This window comes from Triplophysa dalaica, chromosome 25 (assembly GCF_015846415.1).
Source record: "Triplophysa dalaica isolate WHDGS20190420 chromosome 25, ASM1584641v1, whole genome shotgun sequence".
Taxonomy (NCBI): Eukaryota; Metazoa; Chordata; class Actinopteri; order Cypriniformes; family Nemacheilidae; genus Triplophysa; species Triplophysa dalaica.
The window spans coordinates 3685814-3705468 of record NC_079566.1 but is presented as its reverse complement, the minus strand read 5'-3'; the positions used below and the strand labels follow the sequence as shown (position 1 = coordinate 3705468).

General features: G+C 38.1%; 1 protein-coding gene across 1 annotated transcript in view; it reads right to left on the bottom strand.

The window, feature by feature from the left end:
- The window catches only part of LOC130415286 (retinoic acid receptor beta-like), a 130716-nt gene extending 111535 nt beyond the window's left edge, over positions 1-19181 (bottom strand). Inside the window, exon 1 of the mRNA XM_056740863.1 lies at positions 18966-19181. The gene's annotated coding sequence lies outside the window, so the exon portion shown is untranslated. The remainder of the gene's footprint in view (positions 1-18965) is intronic.
- Between the last annotated feature and the right edge of the window lie 474 nt (positions 19182-19655).

The following is a 19655-nucleotide window of genomic DNA, read 5'->3' as shown; positions in this document are numbered from 1 at the left end:
TATCAGTGAACGTTCATTATCTTAATATCATAACAATAACCAATATCATCACAATCCGATCTAATCTAAATATAAAATGACTCCCCTGTTATTTGGAGTGATAGTTCAGTTTTACTCAGTAAAAAATGCTTAACACTAAAAGCATTTTTTACTTTGTTCAATGTCATGTCCTGAAAATGTCAAGCTCAGGTTTGAAGCTTTTACTTGTCATCTCTGGCTTATGTTTCATCAAACAGTGATCAAAACATTTCTCATCACAATTCCAACAGATGTTCTTAGAGAAGAAAACCGTTTCCTCCAGTCAGACAGTGTGCTTCAAACTGTGTAGAAAATACCCTTCACCACATTAGAGGTGTGAATCCTCTGGTCCCTCACGATTCGATTTTACAATGTTGGATTGGATTGGATTTATAAGACAAAAAGTAGTAAAATACACTCATTTGTCAAGGATAAACAAAAAAAGGTTAAATAAACTTATTTCCATTGTGGTCCTTGATGTCTGTGAGGTGACTGTGATGTCAAGCACAAATGAGAAAAACTGTTGAATAAGATCCTGATGTTTTCATAAATGTGCAGTAATAAAACCGCACTGTTACTCGTGACATCAGGTCTTTCCTCCAGTCTGTCGTCTCCATCAACAACTGAGGTGTTCTCTAGAGCTGCTCTCACTCCACAGCCTTCAATCACACATTTACTTTAAACGCTCGGAGACGTGAACGCTGATGTCATCAGACACTGAGTGCATAAAGACCAACAGCCATGACCTCTCCACAGGTCAGTTGTATTTACCCATAATTCTGTACGGTTCATATCAATGCACTAATGTTTTAGGTTAAATGCTACTAAATTTGACTTCTTTGAACGGATGAATTTATCAACTAGTGCCTTTGGCAAAAGAATTGCTTTGACATAAATCCATAAAGCACAAATGAGAAAAACAATAAAATAAACTTTTTTGTTTTATTTAAACAATAAAGAAGAACAAACACATTCTTGTGAATTTATATTTGCATACTTGAAATGAAAAACCCATGACTTTAACCATGAGCTGAGGATCCAAACCATGCCTTTGTCTGGCACATAACTGAGTATCCCTGAGTGCACAGCATTGAAGAAAACTGATGGAAACAAATGGAATCATTCAGTCAGAGAGCTTCTGTTTTGCTGAATCTAAAAAAAACATAATTGTTTGCCGTCCCATGTCCATTACTCAGTGTTAGTGAGAATGACAACTCCAAAAGATAAAGGTCACGATTCACAATTCCCAACGGAAAGAAGTGCTTCAGAAATAACCTTATGTAGACTGAACAAAAACACAGTACTGGTCTTATCAGGTTTACACGCCTGAATTCGCTCAGATGCTCTCCTAGACTGACCAGACCAAACTAAAACCAATAAACCAGACCAGTCTGACAGCAGAAACCAGTTTGATGACCAGCAAGGTACGTAAGCCTCTAAAACACACTGACGTTCCTGTTTAAATAACACTTGACATAAACCTCTCTCTCTCTCTCTCTCTTAATATTCAGGGCCGTACGTGGTGCTCAGAGAGTAAATGAAAGTGTTTTGAAGAGAGTTTCTCTTGTGAACAGGAGTCATATATTCTTCCATCGTTCACCCCTGAGCTCATGACTTTGAACATGCAGTGAAAACACACAGAACTCTCACAATGACAATCACTCCTTCAATATGTCAAAGACAGAGCACATTTAATATTCTGCCGTCGAGCTCACGGTTTCTCTGGAAAAACTCTTCTTCAGATGATGAAAAATCAAACCGAGCTTGAGAAGTGCAGACGTTCTGTGGAAAGCGGGTGTTGTGAAGCCTCAGTCCCCAGTGTGGAGTCTGTTATCCCAGGACTCTCAAAGTCAAATCAAAGGCTCACACAGGTCCGGTGTGATTGTGTCTATTGGCTTTAGAACATTTCAGAAGCTCCATTTATATTATCAGCACTGCACAATTCACTTTACTTACTCTATTATTTATGATTGATGTGTCTTGGTTATTGATGTCAAATGAAGTGGGTGTGGAAATAAGTTTCGTACTCAGGTCCAGAGACATCCTGTAAACTCCATAAACTTGATGGAAAGGCAAAGTATGTCCGACATCTTTTAGCACTGGGACCGCTTCATCTATCAGTTTCAAACCATCTCCAAATCCGGCGTAATCTCCAGCGTTTATATAACATTCATTACCCAAATGCAGTGAACAAACAAACACACCTCAACTTCCGTCAGCCGAGTGATGCGTCAGGGATGGGCGTGACGTGTCACTCACGCTAGCGCATGGGCGTGCTCTTTTGCTTGGTGGATGTCAGAATGCGTGAAACACCCTGTGCCGCCCCTGCTGGTTGTTATTTGTCTTTTGCATGGTCTGTGTTTAGTTTCAGGAAATTGGGGTGGCTTTAGGGGTGGGCGACATGAGCTCAAATCCATATCATTGTATTTTTCTCTGTCCTGTCGATATCGATATTACGATATGATAAAAATATGGAATCCCATTTTAGTACACTTTACTTCAATTATAGGCAAAATATGTATTTTAACCTCATATAACAAAAAAAGTCAGAGATGGTACATTGACCTTAAAGACTTTTATTTAAACACAATGAACACATGGGATAAAGAAAATGAAAATATTTTGCTACATGGAAAATAAGGAAACATTTACCTTACCTTTTAATTGTGCAACTGTTTTTTTCCCAAACAGTGCAAACTTTCAACATGAGGAAGAAATTAAATTAAATATTACTTAAAATTAAATTATACTGTGGTGGAGAAAAATTCAATGTTATAAATTTCGTTGTAGACTCTTTCCTGACATTCGGTGAAGAGCTGTGGCAGGCATGTTTGACTATAATATTTACGTCTGGGATTCTCGTATCTTGGCTCCAGAGTTTGAATCAACTTTCTGAAATATTCTTTCTCCACAGTATGAATGTGTGCCATGTCCTCCGCTATGTGACGTGTTATTGCACTGTATATGTCTTTCCATCTTTTACTCGCCTTGTCATACGGAGTACCGGCAGCGAATGAAGGCTTTCTTGATTGCTGCATGGCAGCCATCCTCGTCTTCGGGCGTGCGCTGCCTCCTCCGCCTTCGGGACGATCTGTTGTACGCATTTGGGTGCATGTCTCATATTCATGTACATGCAGGGTTTTCAAGTGGTGAAAGAGATTGCTGGTGTTTCCACCTTTGGCTGCAACAACACGGCGACACAACTTGCAGAGTATGGTTCGTTGGTCGATGTCGGAGATTTTGAACCCAAACCAGTTCCATACGACAGAAAAAGCCCCCCCCCCCCCTTTTTTTAATCTAATTCCTCCTCGTGCTGTTCAACTATCTCACTTTCTGTGCATTCGCTCATCTTTTTTACGCAAATCTCACGTTCAATCTCATGAATTCGCAAACGCAAGCTACGTTATAAATGCAAAACCAGAGTTCATGAAAATATAATGGTATGCATGATATAGCAAAATTCATATCATGGAGCAAAATAATACCGGTAGTCACGTACATACCGGTATATCGCCCAGCCCTAATTGGCTTGTGAATTGCAGATTGGGAACATTGGCACAAGGGATTCCTGTCTATTAAAACGGTGTTCTCCGACCAGATGTGTGTCCTTTTCTTTTTGGACTCTTTATACTTTACATTTCTTCCACTGTATTGTTAACTTTGGCTCTAGGCGAGTTCAATTAGATCTTCTTTTAGTATGTTCTGTTATATTAAAAAAAATCTGCAAATATGTTTGTCTACTCCCTTTTTGTTTTGTGTTCTTATGGAATTTTAAGAACCCCATCTTTAATAATGGACGTGTCAGTCCTAATTTTTAAGAATTTGTCCTACATGTAAATCCGCAAGTTAGATGCTACCTTTAGCCTAATGATGTTTTCTTACGAGATTGAGTCTTTTTATAACGTGTATTTGAAAACGCAACAATCATTTATCCTCATTACTATAAATCAACTTTGTTATCATGAAAGTACCTGAAAAGGTTTGAAGAACATTGAAAGAATATGACCACTGGCATTTCCTGGAACTATTTGTTCTTCTTCTGTATCCCATTTTCTGAGTTTCTGCGCAAGAGCGCCCTCTGGCTTTAGGATGTAGCGGCATTTAACCGCAAGTCATTGAGAAACTGAGAGCATGAGAATTGTATGATGTATCGCCCAGTCCTAATTCAAATACAAACATTATTTCAAGTGCAATCACATAGCTATGATAAACATAATGCGAGGCACTGTGACGTCTTTAAAATGCTTGTACTATGATGGAAGAGATTTTGATTTTGCTTATTTTCTATGGGAGGAAACACAGTGTGTTGCATTCATATTGTGGTACCCATGAGTCACATAACATATTTTATATAAAAAGACACTTTAATTGTTACTTGACTGCCTGTTTGCACAAGATGTCTGAATCTGGTCTTTTAATATCACTGATTACATATTCACACAGACCACACTAGGGGTGGCGATATGGACAAAAAATTATATCTAGATATTTTTGGCGATTTTAACGATAACGATAATTAGACGATATCCATTAAAAATGTGATTTTAAAAGTCTGAGTTACTTAATCACTGATGATAATAATGGGCACAATGTAAAATGAAAACATTGCTTATTTATTTTCTTTAACATGTAAGTATTGAAGTAAAAACAATTCAAAGACATTCAAAACACTAATTGAACTAGTGTAAGAACATCAAACTCTGAGTAAACATTCAGTTGTACACCTCTGCTGTAATGTACATTGTGCAACATACAAGCAAGATGAAATAATAATAATAATGAACAAATAGCATCTGTAAATAAAGTACTCTGATCTGTAACATATTGCACACAACCATGTGTCCTTACGGCCTTATTGCCTTACAACCTATGGCCTTATTGAACAAATACCTAACTTCAAGTACTGCCCAGTACAAAGATTGCACAAAAATAAAAAGGAAAATCTGCCCAAAAGGTGCACTTCCAAATCAGATTATCTTAAATAATATAATATACATTTGTTAACAAATGACATCAAAGTAAACAAGGTCCACAATTTACAGACAAATAAAATATAGTCACTATTATTAAAGCACACACTGGCATGGACAGATTCTGAAACTTTATAGAACATTATAGGCAAACTGCTCACTGTACACATGTAGATTTACTTCAAATTATGAGCCAAGACAAAAACCGTCATGATAATACAGAATGTACTCGGGTCTTGTCTTTTAAATGAAAGAGCTTGTTGTGCAGTATTCAGTCGCCGCTTCTGTTTCTCCAGAAGTCGGCTTCGCGCATAAGCTACACAAACACAAGAGCGCGAGGCAACATGACGTCATCGTGGAGTGGGCGGTCAGGTAAACAGTTAAGAAACTCCCCTTCCGCGCTCGCGTTCACGTGCGCCAGGCACGTTCTCGCGTGAATAATTACGAAATAGCTCTCTAGTCACAGATTTCGGCACAGCGCCGGTGTTCAACTTGCGGGCGGCCATTCGCTTACCATGCCTGTGAGAGAGATGACGACGTGAATGCGCAGAACAGCAATCACGTGACGCCCTGCTGCAGCCTCTGAATGTGTGGCGTTTTAATGCGTGTTTTTTCGGAGTAATTTAAATACTCGATAATGAGAATTTGCACATCGTTTACACAACAAACTCGATATTATCGCAGACGATACATATCGCCCACCTCTAGACCACACTATCTACTGCTGTCGAATTGTAAATGATGAAGGTTTACTGACTGCTGCTACATGTTACGCAAAATAAACCACACAAAGAATTGAGCCAGAAGTTTCAGTATCATCTCCTGCTTTTGGAAGACTTTTGGAAAGGCTGCAGATTCTTCAGTTTGAAAACTCTGGGGTTGTGTTTGTGTAAACGGATAAAAACAGAGACTTTAGAATACGCAGGTGTGGTTCCCCTCATTCACTTACTGATTTGATCATCTCTGTATCATTAAGTTTTCTTCCCTGATTGGTTAAGCCCCGGTCACATGACTCATTACTCTACCTGAGGACGTCAATGATCAGCCTCGTAGAGCGTGTAAACTGTTAAACTTAAAGCTGCGCTGCGTACACAGATCAACACGGTGACATACAGCAACACGAGAGAGAATCCAGATCTCTCTCAGTACTGTGATGTCATCAGTCTATCGGCCTGTGTGGCGCCGGATGAAATTAAACAAGCTTAATAACAGGGATCACCTCATCTAACATTATCCTCGCCATGTTCATTTTGTACAGACTAGTTATCAACTGTCATCAACCAACCAACATATATATGCCAATTGGGTCTCTCAGAGGTGACGTATTTTTGTATGCAAACCCCAGATGCGAGTTAGCATTTTAGGACCTCTGGTTTCACCTCTCCAAAGTCTGTGGGTCTCTTGAGGGGTTTTTGGTAAATCCTCTGAAATAAGGTCTGTGATTAACACAACCTCTAATTATTTTTACACTTTATTCTATGACATAAAACACACCAATTATAACCCGCTCGTGATTTTTTAAAGCCCTTTTAAAGTCTTTTAAACGGCGGTTGCAAACAAGTTGCTAAAAGTGACTTCTTCCCTTGGCGGGGACGTTAGACGTCATTGCGCATATAAAGGTCACAAATAATAAAGTTTGAAAAAGTTGTTGGAGGCTTGGTGGTGGTGAGGTTGATATCGAGCGACCTTTAAGCCACAATATGGAATAATTTTGCTATGAAATATCCAAAAATTACTTGCACTGCACAGTGTGATATATTTCTTGCAATTGTGTACTTACGTCATTGTCCCAAATGTTCCCAAGAATGTGCAAATCCAGAGAAATTCCTATTTAAAATAATGACCTGTCCCTTGTCTCCCTTGTATTCGTCACATATCAGTCACTTAGTATCTGCTGCTCCGGATTACTATTGTACACAAAATACAGATTATTTAAATAATTATGAATGCAGTTACCCTATGAAATAAAGTATATGTCACATAAAGATATGTACCCAGTAATGACACTTGTAAATACTGTGGGTTCATTCAGATTTCCTTTTTAAACGATGACTATATGACAGTTTTAAACACATAAAACTGTGTAGCATTACACTACCAAATCAATTGACAAAGTCCAATATGAGTCGCTGGCTAACGTAACATTGGACATAATGGGCTATCTCCATAAGCCTCTTGATGGTGAATAAGCACATGTCCCATAATTCCACTCTCCTACATAACGTCATTAAGCTTCGCCTTTTGTTGTTGATTCGAAAGTGCTAGCGCTCCAAATTTTCCATGTTGTGGCTTTAAGAGTAGTCGGTTTATAGAATCGTGTTAGCTTTTTACTTCTGCTGATTGTATTTCAGCTTCAAAAGTAACAAATGTGGTATTCATTTATAAAGATTAACTTGATAGACAACCTGTGTTATCATCATAAACCTTTGTTAAATCACAGAGTTTATTTTTTGCATTCTTCCAAGTCTATTAGAAAAATACATAGGCTTTCGCTCGAGGGAACCTTACAAAAATACGTCATCTCTGGGGTAAATGATACTGTTTACATTTGATTACACATGCCAAGTGTGTCTGAATGGTCATGTGACATCATTTTCAGTAGTGTAGTGTAAACGTAGATTTTTTGTAAATGCATGTGGAAACGGCAGTATAAACGAGGATCATTTTCCTTTTAAAACATCGTTTTCGTGCGATAAGAGGGAAATTTAAACGCCACCAATTTCAAACCCTGTCATCATTACTACAGTCAGACTGATAGTTAATGATTTCTTATGCTTTATTAATAAGCAATAAGAGAAGAAAGAAAAAGCCTCCATGGGATTGGGAATACAGATTTATTCTGGAGGCTGGAGGGCTAATTAACATTCATGAGTTTCACGTGTGGTTTCCACACCCCCTTTATCACAGAAACAAAAGTGAAGCAGCTCTGAGAACTGAGAGTCGATCGAGTCATGGAGTGATGCCAACACCAGTTACGAGCAGCACATCTCACCCACAGGACAAACATTTACTGACGTGAGACTTAGATGTTTATATGGAACTTTAAGTGAACTGAAAAGAGTGTTTGAAGAGGGCTTAACAAAGCTTCTGCCACTGACTGTCCACAAGACAAAGAGGCTGAATTTCCAGATAGATGATGAGGAGTCTAGGGTACTGCACCATGTCTTTTCCAGTCATTTAAGACTACTTGCTCAAATAATGTCAATGCAAACTAACACACAAACTGAAAGATGCAACGCCACACAGTCGGTGGGATTCAAATGTCTGTTTCAAGTGCTGAGCCGTCTCAGCTGGATGTGTTATTGAAACATATTTGCGGGAATACACTAAACTGCTTTGCCATCACACCATTCTGAATGAGAGGGATTTGGTGCCGCCTGTCTTCTTATGGTGATGTTCTTTGGAAAACATTGGGGAATGGGCAACGGTCCAGGGAAGACCCTCGCCAGATTCGTCAGAGGGGTACAAACGCTTGGCACAACCTGATGCTAAACGATGCCAACAGCCACATTGGCATCAGCTTATTTCTGAGGTTCAACAAGAGGTGAATCATCCCTCATACTCACCCGCGAGCGTCTTCACCGGCTAACCTGATTTCGCAGCCTAAAAACACTCGCTGTGTAAAACAGCATGAACTACATTCAGAAGAATTAATGTTTCATTGCTACATAAAACCAGCCGTACCAGAGGCAACAGCAGAGGCTTATGCAGTGAGAAGATGAAACATGAGTTACACCACACATTATTTGGATATTTCATGCCGCACTTAAAGTGTTAGAATGTCAATGGAAAACTATTAAACCTAGCGGTATATGTAAACAAATATTGCCACGGTTTCATTTTCATTGTGAGTGAAGTTGACACTCAACAGCAAATACAACGACGAACATTTCAACAATCCTTTCAAATGAAATTACTTTTTATAAGTTTTGTGATTTGTTAAAATGTATTTCAGCAGATTTCATGTAGTTTTTGTCATGTGGGTTGTAACATGTATGTAGAGGCAGAAGGCTTAGACCAAAGACATCTACAAGTATGTGTCTGAATGCACACTTTGCATCTAAAAAAATACTTTCTCGTTTTTCAAGTGCTGGAGATAGTGCTGTCGTGGCATCGGCCGTTGCATCCATGAGCCGAGCTTGACGTAAAGTTGTGTTTTACGATATGTCTAAATTTACTTAAGCTCATGTTGTATTCTTTGAAACTAGGGCTGCACGATAAATTAACACAATATCAAGTAAATAGACCTTTCTAGAGAAAGACAACACCTATCAAACATCATCATAACAATAGGGATCTTCATATTTACCGTTTTATCGTTCAGTAAAAATATTGACCGAATTATAATATCAGCTAATCGATCTAAAATTTATGTTTATTTATTTTATTACATAATAATAAATTATAATTAAACTTTAATAATAATAATAATTAAAAAGTTGAATAATACATTTTTACAAAACTGTTAAATTATACTTGTTTTCTAGTTTGCTGTATGTTGAAAGAGTAATAGGCCTATGCTATAGGGTTGCACGGTGTACCGGTGCTGCGGTAGCATCGCGATGCTAAACCTTCAAAATTCCTGCGATGCCTCTCTATTTTTAAAAACGGTAGTATCGTAGTATATGGTACAGCATCGTGATAGTATTGGTATTGAGATCCTTCAGCTGGTATAGTATCGTAGGTCATGTTTATGGTACCGTGACAACCCTACTATGCTATTCATGTGTTAACTCTCGGAGCTTGCAGATGCGTGCGATTGGGTGTAAATGCCCCCAAAATGTTTTTGAGAGTTATTTAAGACTTGAGACTTGATTAAAATCATATCACGCAAACCACTTGACAAAAGTGGACAAGTAAAACGCTGAAATGTCTGTCAGCTGCAGTGCCCTTGTGCTCCGCCACATTGTCTTATTACAGCAGTAATACATTTCTAAATCTCATGCATTTTTACTTTTCATTATTTTTATAACTGATATACACTGAAATAAGTCTCTCTGTATTTAATTTAAACAGTTTTATTTAGGTCGAAGCAAACGAGACACTGTCCCAAACCTCGGAGTTATTCCACAAAGTGATATTGAATATATCATGCTTGTTAAACAAAATGTATTCCATTTGTTTTATGAAGGCCGCCTACAATCGAGGGTAATAAACAGAAGAAAGTCTTCAAGGCTTTAGGAAACATGTATCCTGTAATTACCTCCAGAGGAGCCCATAAGAGACAAAACAAGAGAGAGAGACACAAAGAGTGAGTAAGATGAAGTTTACGCTGTAGAAACTGCTGTACTGTGTCTACACTGGATCTTAAACACTCGAGGAAGACGGTGTGACTTTTCAAAATCTAACTTTTCACAAAACTCCTGATTATATTTCAATCATGACAGGCTCTGTAATTCAAAAAATATATATAAATATATAATAAATGTCCCCGTTTTTATATCTGAAGTCTTACAGCGCAAATTTCTTAAGCATGTAAATGGTTAAATATTTTAAGTCGGGATTTTTCCGTCTTATTAGATATAGAGTGGGTTTCTTTCTTTTTCATTACAGAAGCGTACATTATACGACAAATGTGCTCATTCTGAAATGTAAATACAGATAAATACATGCTGTGTATGTCATGAAGCTTTATTTCTAAACATTTACACATGTGCCATTACAACAGGGTGTAACTCACCTAGATACATTTATTTCTGTACGTCGCTATTCTGCCCAAAATAAAAAGAAAAACATCAGAAGTAACAATTTATTTAAACACACATGTGAACTAAAACACACCCAATAAGCTGACAAACAGGTTATTTTAGATCTCTGTCAGATGAGCATAACAAGATGGCGGGCGATCGCTTCCGGTGGCTTCACCTCCTGCCGTTGGTTTACTGTTCTTGCCACATTTCAGTCATTTATGTAGATCAGTGAAGCTGACCAGCAATTATTTAGTACTAATCAACTTTTCAGATTTCAATTAGACCAAACTACCTTTTCGTGAAACTGACATAAAGAATCTATGACCAGTAAATAGATGACCAACATGTAAGAGTAGTCTAAGCACTTTATGCATCTGGCCCCAGTTATTAGAGGCTTTATGATGTTCATGTCCTCTCTTTAATCTTGTGTGCATATACACTTCACTTTATTGACCATTTAAGAATACTGATTCACAGCTGTTCACTCAATCCAGAATAAAACATCCGTTCTCTCTTCTGAAGAGGGTGTCGTGACTCGTGAGCAATACAGAAAGATCTGATGACATACTGTAGGTGAACAGAGAGAATGATTAGAATGTGAGTGAGGAGAATTGAGAAATTAAGCGTTCTGTGTTCATCAGCTTCTTTTACAATTACCACATCGAGGAATATTTCATTGTGGTGACATTTAAAACAAAGATGAATCCCCAGAAAGATTTTCAGGAATTGAGACTATTATGCTGTACAGCACAGACTGTCTGACTGAGCAGAGTTGAAAACAGATGAAGGAGTCTGAGTGGATTATTCACATTCAGATGTGAAATCCAGACTGTATTTAATGGAGATATGTCCTTCAAATAACATCTGTTAAAGGAACCACAGTACGTATGAAGATATATAGAGCGGGGAAAATACGTATTTGACACATCAGCATTTTTATCAGTAAGGGGATTTGTAAGTGGGCTATTGACACAAAATTTCCACCAGATGTAGCCATCAAGCCAAATATTGAATTCATACAAAGAAATCAGAACGTTTAAGTATACAAGTTCAGTCATAATAAATAAAGTGAAATGACACAAGGAATAAGTATTGAACACACTTTATTTAATACTTTGTGGAAAAGACTTTGTTGGTGATTACAGCTTCTAGACGCCTCTTGTATGGAGAGACCAGTCGTCTGCATTGCTCAGGAGTGATTCTGGCCCATTCTTCCACACAAATGGTCTTTATCTCTTGAAGGTTCCTTTGGCCTCTTTTATGAACTTTGATCTTCAGTTCTCTCCATAGATTTTCTATGGGATTTAGGTCAGGTGATTGACTGGGCCATTCAAACAGCTTGATTTTCTTTCTTTGAAACCACTTCATTGTGCTCTTGGCCTTGTGTTTGGGATCATTGTCTTACTGAAATGTCCACCCTCTTTACATTTTCAGCTTTCTGGTAGATGGCAGCAGATTTTTATCCAGAATGTCCTGGTACATTTCTCCATTCATCCTGCCTTCAATAATATGAAGTCTGCAAGTACCCCTTGCTGAAAAGCAGCCCCAAACAATGATGCTTCCACCCCCGAATTTAACTGTTGGTATGGTGTTCTTGGGGTGGTGGGCAGTGCCATTTCTTCTCCAAACATGGTGTGTAGAATGACTGCCAAAAAGTTCAATTTTGCTTTCATCTGACCATACTCTCCCAATAATCCACAGGCTTCTCCAAATGCTCTTTCGCAAACTTTAACCGAGCCTCAACATGCTTTTTGTTCAGTAATGGAGTCTTGTGTGGTGAGCGTGAATGGATGCCATGGCGGTTCAGTGCATTGCTAATAGTTTTCTTTGAAACAACAGTACCTGCTGATGCAACGTCTTCCTGAAGTTCTGCCCGAGTGGTTCTTGGCTCTTTGAGAACTCTCCTGATTATTCTTTGGACTCCTCGGACAGGGATCTTACGTGGAGCACCTGATCGTGGCCGGTTTATGCTGAACTGATGCTCTTTCCATATCCGGATAATGGCCCCCACAGTGCTCACAGGAACATTCAGCATTCTGGAAATGCGCCTATAACCATTCCCATCAAAATGCTTTTCAACGATAAGATTATGAAGATCTATTGAGAGTTCTTTGCTTTTTCCCATCATGAAGTCTTTCCTGTGTGTCTCCTAGGTCAGCGGTTCTCAATCCTGGTCCTCGCGACCCCCTTCTCTGCATATTTTGTATGCTTCTCCTACCGCTTCGGAGGTTTGTTTAATACGCCCATAAGAGCCCTGCGAAGTAAACATCACTAGATATTCTGCCATAAATCCCGTTCGAAATGTGGATAATGTTGCGCAAATCTCAAAATTATGGTTAAATTACCCTTCAATCTTCCGTAGTAAGTTTTGTTCTTCGTGTTCTTAAATTAACGTCAGCCGATTTCATGTGTGCAGGGAGTAGAGAGCAATGAACACAGTTCAGGGAACACGTCAATCGGAACGCGGTTCATTCATTAAGCTCTCTTCTAATGAGCTAGAGATTTAAATCAGGTGTGTTAAACAGAGAGATACACAAAATATGCAGAGCGGTGGGTCGCAAGGACCAGGATTGACAACCGCTGTCCTAGGTAATGAGAAGCCTTTATAGGCCATTAATTAGGACTAAAGCAGCTGATATCAATTAGTACTGATAGGGGGCAGGGTTTCTCTCTCAATACTGACAGATTTCAGGTGATCTCATGGCTTTCTATGCCATTTTGCTCCTTGTTTCCTTCATGTGTTCAATACTTATTCCCTGTGTCATTTCACTTTATTTATTATGACTGAACTTGTATACTTAAATGTTCTGATTTCTTTGTATGAATTCAATATTTGGCTTGATGGCTACATCTGGTGGAAATTAGCCCACTTAGAAATCCCCTTACTGACAAAAATGCTGATGTGTCAAATACTTATTTTCCCCGCTCTATCACGCTTTGAAGCTTGCCATTGCCATGCTCCATCTGTAACACTTCAAAAACATTAAACATGACCGGCTGCAACAATCCACACTTCATTCATATACAGTATCAACCGCCTGCATGTGCTCAGAATCAGATGTGTCATTCCATTACCATCCCAGAATATTAATATAGAAGATTTCTGAAATGATTTTGTTGCCAAAAAAGGACTGTGAATAATGTAATGATTTTATAGAGGCTTTATGGACTCATTCCTTAGACACTAAGACGGTGTTTATACTAGTGTGTTTTTCCTTAAACACTCATAACTCTTGATACGTTTACGCCCGGCGTTTACACTACTTCTGAGTTTTCAACCCCTGAACACGGAGACTTTTGGAGATGCTAGGACTACGGACAAATGTTAACATCACCTAGACGTTTTTGTTGCTGTAGCTTCTCTCAATTAAGGCTAGTTGCCAGATTCAATTACTTCACATGATCTGAGCATTTTAACAAACTGGTTTTTTTTTTTTTTTTTATCCTTTAAAGACATGGACAGAATATTAAATTTAAATGTATTGTTGGAAATGTGTATGTAAAATATGGACTGGAACTGAAGAAAACTACTTTCTGTGCAATATTTGTAATTGACTTTGAAACAAAGTCGTTCATTCAGGTACAGTGCTCAGGAAACATTGTATATTCTGAGACTTTATGTGATATTTTATTCATGAATAATTGTTTCTTAACCTATGGCAGGTTAGATTAACACCACAAAAATAGTGTAGTAGTAGAAGAGAATGATGCAAATTAAAGCCACTGATGAAATTTTTACACAAGGTTTACACTTGTTAGAAATCAGTATGCCAGTTCAGTCCTGCAATGAACAAGATATCTTTCATCCATTATTGATGCGGTGAGCGAGCGCTCTACAGCCCTGAAGGCACAGCATCATTCCCAGAGCCCGCTCTGCCATCAAAGACTCTTCTATAATCTCTTCTCACTTGTCTCTCTCGCTTCTGTTTGCTCTGTTCCTCATCTGATCTGTTTACTGCATGTCTGAGAACTCACAGTTTTATTATACAATTATCTGTATCCTTATATGGCTGATAAGATCACGTTCAATCCATGTTAAAGACTCTCTAATAATGACATTAGTACGTCAAGTATGTCAGTCATCAGATATTGTTTTCAGTTCATGAGGTAAACAGATGACATGTATTATCACTAGTTTACACTACTAATATAAATGTTCAAAGCAGACTAATTGCTCAATGTCTCACTAAAGGTATTAGTAAAGCTTTACTGTAGCTTAGGGGTAAGAGCATTGCGTTAACAATGCAAGGTTGTGGGTTCGATCCCAGGGGATTGCAAATACCTATGTAAAATGTATAGGATAAAGCAATGTAAGTCGCCTTGGATAAAAGCGTCTGCCAAATGCCTAAATGTAGATGTAAATGTATTCCATTTCACAGTAAACAAACATTTAAAGTGTTAAAAGAGAGTACGACTCTCTCTTTTCACAAACGGGGTACAAGAAAAGTCCAGCCTAATTATTGTTCTAAACAAATAATCAGTGAAAGGAGGCGTTTCATTTTTAAAATTCAATTTTATATATACATTTTTAGAGTAAACAATTATATTACAAGGTATGTAACAATATAGGGCTGAGCAATTAATCGAAAATTAATCGTAATTGTCAACTTTGGCCTTCCACAATTACAAAAACAAAATATTCAAGGTAAAACAATTATTGTTCCGCATTCCATTTTGTATGGATCCTCTTTTTTATTGTGGTATAAATCCACCGGGTTATGTATATTTATACATTTTATCTTACCGCATATAAGGCGCACTGCTATTTTTACATATATATATATTTTTCAGTTAAATTCCCAGTTTAAAAGGCAAGTTTTTTCAGATTTCTATGTTGTTCTTAAAGGTAATGAGTAATCGTGTTGAATAATCGGGATCTCAATATAAAATAATAGCCAAAATAATTGGGATTAAGATTTTTGTAATGTCACAAAACTGACTCAATATTATGATGGTCACATGACTGTATGACTGTATGAAACAATAGGTTTTCCGGGTCTTAAATAGAGAATGTTAGAACAAATAATAGATGTTATCTTTGGCGAGGTCCATCTGGTGCAATTATTTTATATTATAAAAGGGATTTTTAGGTCATTTGACATATGACTCCTTTAAGCAACACTTATGATTAGCTGATAAAGAAAAGATGATGCTTATGGCATGTTTACAAGTCATCATTTGTCACATAAAATCCTACTGTGGACGTTATACCGAGGTTTTATCTTACAATGAGATTTTGATATTGTTACGTCCCTAATTCACACATATATTCTTAAAGATATTTTATGGCTGTTTTTATTTTTGTACAGTGTTTACATTTGTTTTATCCTATAGTTTTCTTAGTTTAGAGTTAGCCAGTAAATGAAGGACTATAAACTTTTAAACAATGGTGTAGACCGTTAAAGTCACAGCCGGGCAACAAACTGACTGAATGAAATCTCAATAAAATAACAAAAATGAAAAAATGAAAACATATAAATGTTAGTCTGACTTCACACAACTTTACTTTAAGTTTAGGCGGCAGAAATGAGCCGTTTGACAGTTTATTCTTCATGGCTGAATGTCAGAAAGGTTTTGCTCCGTTATTAAATACAGTATGAACTGCTTCTCCTAGTTCTGAGACTAAACTACAGTCAACCTTACATAAAAGACTGATGAAGTTCTTCTTAGATTATCACATACAAACGGCTTCAAATCGCATAACATGATCTGAAAACTAAAAATAGTTTTTAGCTATTTTACATGTGGAATACAAGAAACTAATTATACAAAACATGCAGCAGACGTGTTTCCATTCAGCTCTTAATATGACGGAGAGCTTCTCTAATCTGAGGAGGACTTGCCACCTACTGACCGCAGTCTGTAATCACACGAAGAACACGCTTGAAGATACATGACACATCTCTAAACCACTGAGTCTCATCCAAGCCAACAATATCTCAAGCGTCACCATTTGAGAAATTCCTCAGATAGATCTCAGGCAAAACTTAAGATGACATCTGTAATGCAGACATGAATGCAAATCTGATCTGGAAGAGACAGTCAACATCAGTCACGTAGGCACACTTCAGGCTTCAGTCTTTGATATATTCTCAACACTCATTCCTTCCTCATTGCTGAGAGTTATTATGGCTAGTATGCAGTGAACATCTTCAGTATGTGCTGCTCTTCTCTGCACTGAATTTTCTTCAGCCGCTAACATCACATGCATTCTAATAAGACACTCCAAACGTCTGTGTGCCGCCGGCCGGCACAAAAACTCACATGGGAAAGTTAAGTCCTTCATTCATTCTCACTAAGATAGTCTGCCAAAGCAAAGTGCTAATGAAAACTCAAGTGAAGAGCTTTAATGTACTGCAAAACCTTTCCTTTAAATCTCTTTCAGCGAGAACAACATCAAAGAGCTTTTCACAGGTACTGTAGCTGCCGCGAAATTCATTTGGAACAAGAGAGTGAGCTAGAAACAAGCCTGCGGAAAGACACGCTTTTTTACATCAGCTGGTGCTGAGACATGCACACACAGGCACACACACACAGGCACACACACACACACAGGCACACACACACAGGCACACACACACAGGCACACACACAGGCACACACAGAAAGACAGACAGACACACACAGAAAGACAGACAGACACACACACAGACAGACACAAACACAAACACAAACAGACAGAGAGACAGACAGACACAAACACACACAGACAGACACAGACACAAACACACACACACACACTCAAAAACACACAGTATTATTACACAATATATTTGTTCCAATGAACACAGAGACAGATATTTGAAAGAATGTTAGCAGATTTAAGTTTTGGGACATCATTCAATTCTTCCTACTATGGAGGTCAATGATGTCCCAGAACTGAAAATGATTGACATTCTTCCAAATATCTTTCTTTGTGTTCATCAGAACAAAGTCATTTACACAGGTGTGAGGTTAAATACGTGTGAGACGTGAGTAAATGATGACAGAATTTTCTATCCCTAGAACTATCCTTTTCAATTTCAATACAAACAAAACTGCCATTTACATTTACATTTACATTTAGTCATTTGGCAGACGCTTTATCCAAAATTGGAGCGGATGTCAAGATGTTGATCAAGAAAGTGTTTCATTAGTGAAAAAACTGAATTTATTTGTTGATCCAGTTCATAAAATGATCAGAGTTATCTGGTTCTCCAGTTTATTTCAATAACTCAATGAAGCAGAAGTTTATCTGTCAATAACAACGTCATATTTAAATGTATTTCTATGGTCAATATTGCAAGTCATTTTGGATAACAGCATCTGCTAAATTACTACATGTAAATGTTCATATAAGATCACACGCTGCTGCACATCTTTTCATTAAATTAAAAGGATAAAAGTGCTCAGGATACTTTTTACAAAGAAGTATATTTGTAATATCTTTAAAGGCAAATAACAAAACTAAACTGCGATTTTAAAACAACTTTCAAATCAAATGAATAATTCAAAATTCTCTTTAATATAAACAAACTAAGACTTTGTTTTTGCTTTTCTTGGATTGTTTCCACTTAAGAAATATCCGCACATCCACGTTTTCTAAGTTTGCAGTGAACACAGCGGCCCCTGCTGTTCAACACAAGAACTGCGATTCATTTTACATCTCGACTGACTTGAATCGTCACATATTATCATCGATTTTCAACCGGCTCACGTCAATCGTTACATCACATTCATTTGCAAAAGAAATACATTTCATATAGTTGTCACAAGGAACCTCATCACAGTTAAACACACAAAGAAAAGCTAATTAAAAGATTTCCAAATTAAATAAATCATCTGCCCAGAGACAAATATAAATCTAGAGTATGTTGTTTATTATCCATAAGGAACTATAGAGAGGACACTCAGAAAGGAGGAAAAACGAATCAAAGTACAGCAGCCTTTCAACTCTACATGTGCAAATAAATGTCAGAAGGTACTAAACCCTGTATTCTACTAACACATAAAAGACGTTTTTAACTGAGACTAATATTCTTTTGTTTACAGAGATGACTGAAAAGCACATTGTCATTATAATGCTTTCTGGACATGATAGCACTCAAAACTCAATGTTTAATTCACGCACCATCTTAAAAACATCTAATATTCGTGCGGTATGTTTAATACACACCGTCAATAAAACAGTATTAACACATCACCACGATAGCGCTGCAGTACTTTTTTTAAATAAAAGCTCGTCGGTTTGGCTAAAGTTATATAACAGTACATCTGATCATATTCCTTATTAATCTGCTGCACTCACCTGCAGATCGCGCCGGATGACGACATCACGTATACTTTCCTTCACGCGCGCACGGCGGACTTGATTTGGCGCTTTAATGTTTCAGTAAAATCCTTGTTTCGAGCTCACGGAGCTCACGGAGAGTTTTGTGTGAGACACGCGCTGTGTCAGGTGCACGGAGGCGGCTGTGATGTGTGTGTCATGATCCCTCCTCACGCCGGGTCTCCACCTCTACTCAGTCTCGCTTGGCGGGAAGAAATCACGAGGTCAACCTATAGCGTATGACACATCAGGGCAATAAATAAAAGAAATATCGAATGAAAAGTCCATTCCATTCCATTTTCTACCGCTTATCCGAACTACCTCGGGTCACGGGGAGCCTGTGCCTATCTCAGGAGTCATCGGCCATCAAGGCAGGATACACCCTGGATGGAGTGCCAACCCATCGCAGGGCACACACACTCACTCATTCACTCATTTTCCAGAGATGCCAATCAACCTACCATGCATGTCTTTGGACCAGGGGAGGAAACCGGAGTACCCGGAGGAAACCCCCGAGGCACGGGGAGAACATGCAAACCACACACACACACACACACACACACACATCGCAGGCCGCAAGCGGGAATCGAACCCCCAACTCTGGAGGTGTGAGGCGAACGTGCTAACCACTAAGCCACCGTGCCCCCCACCGAATGAAAAGTCGAATGA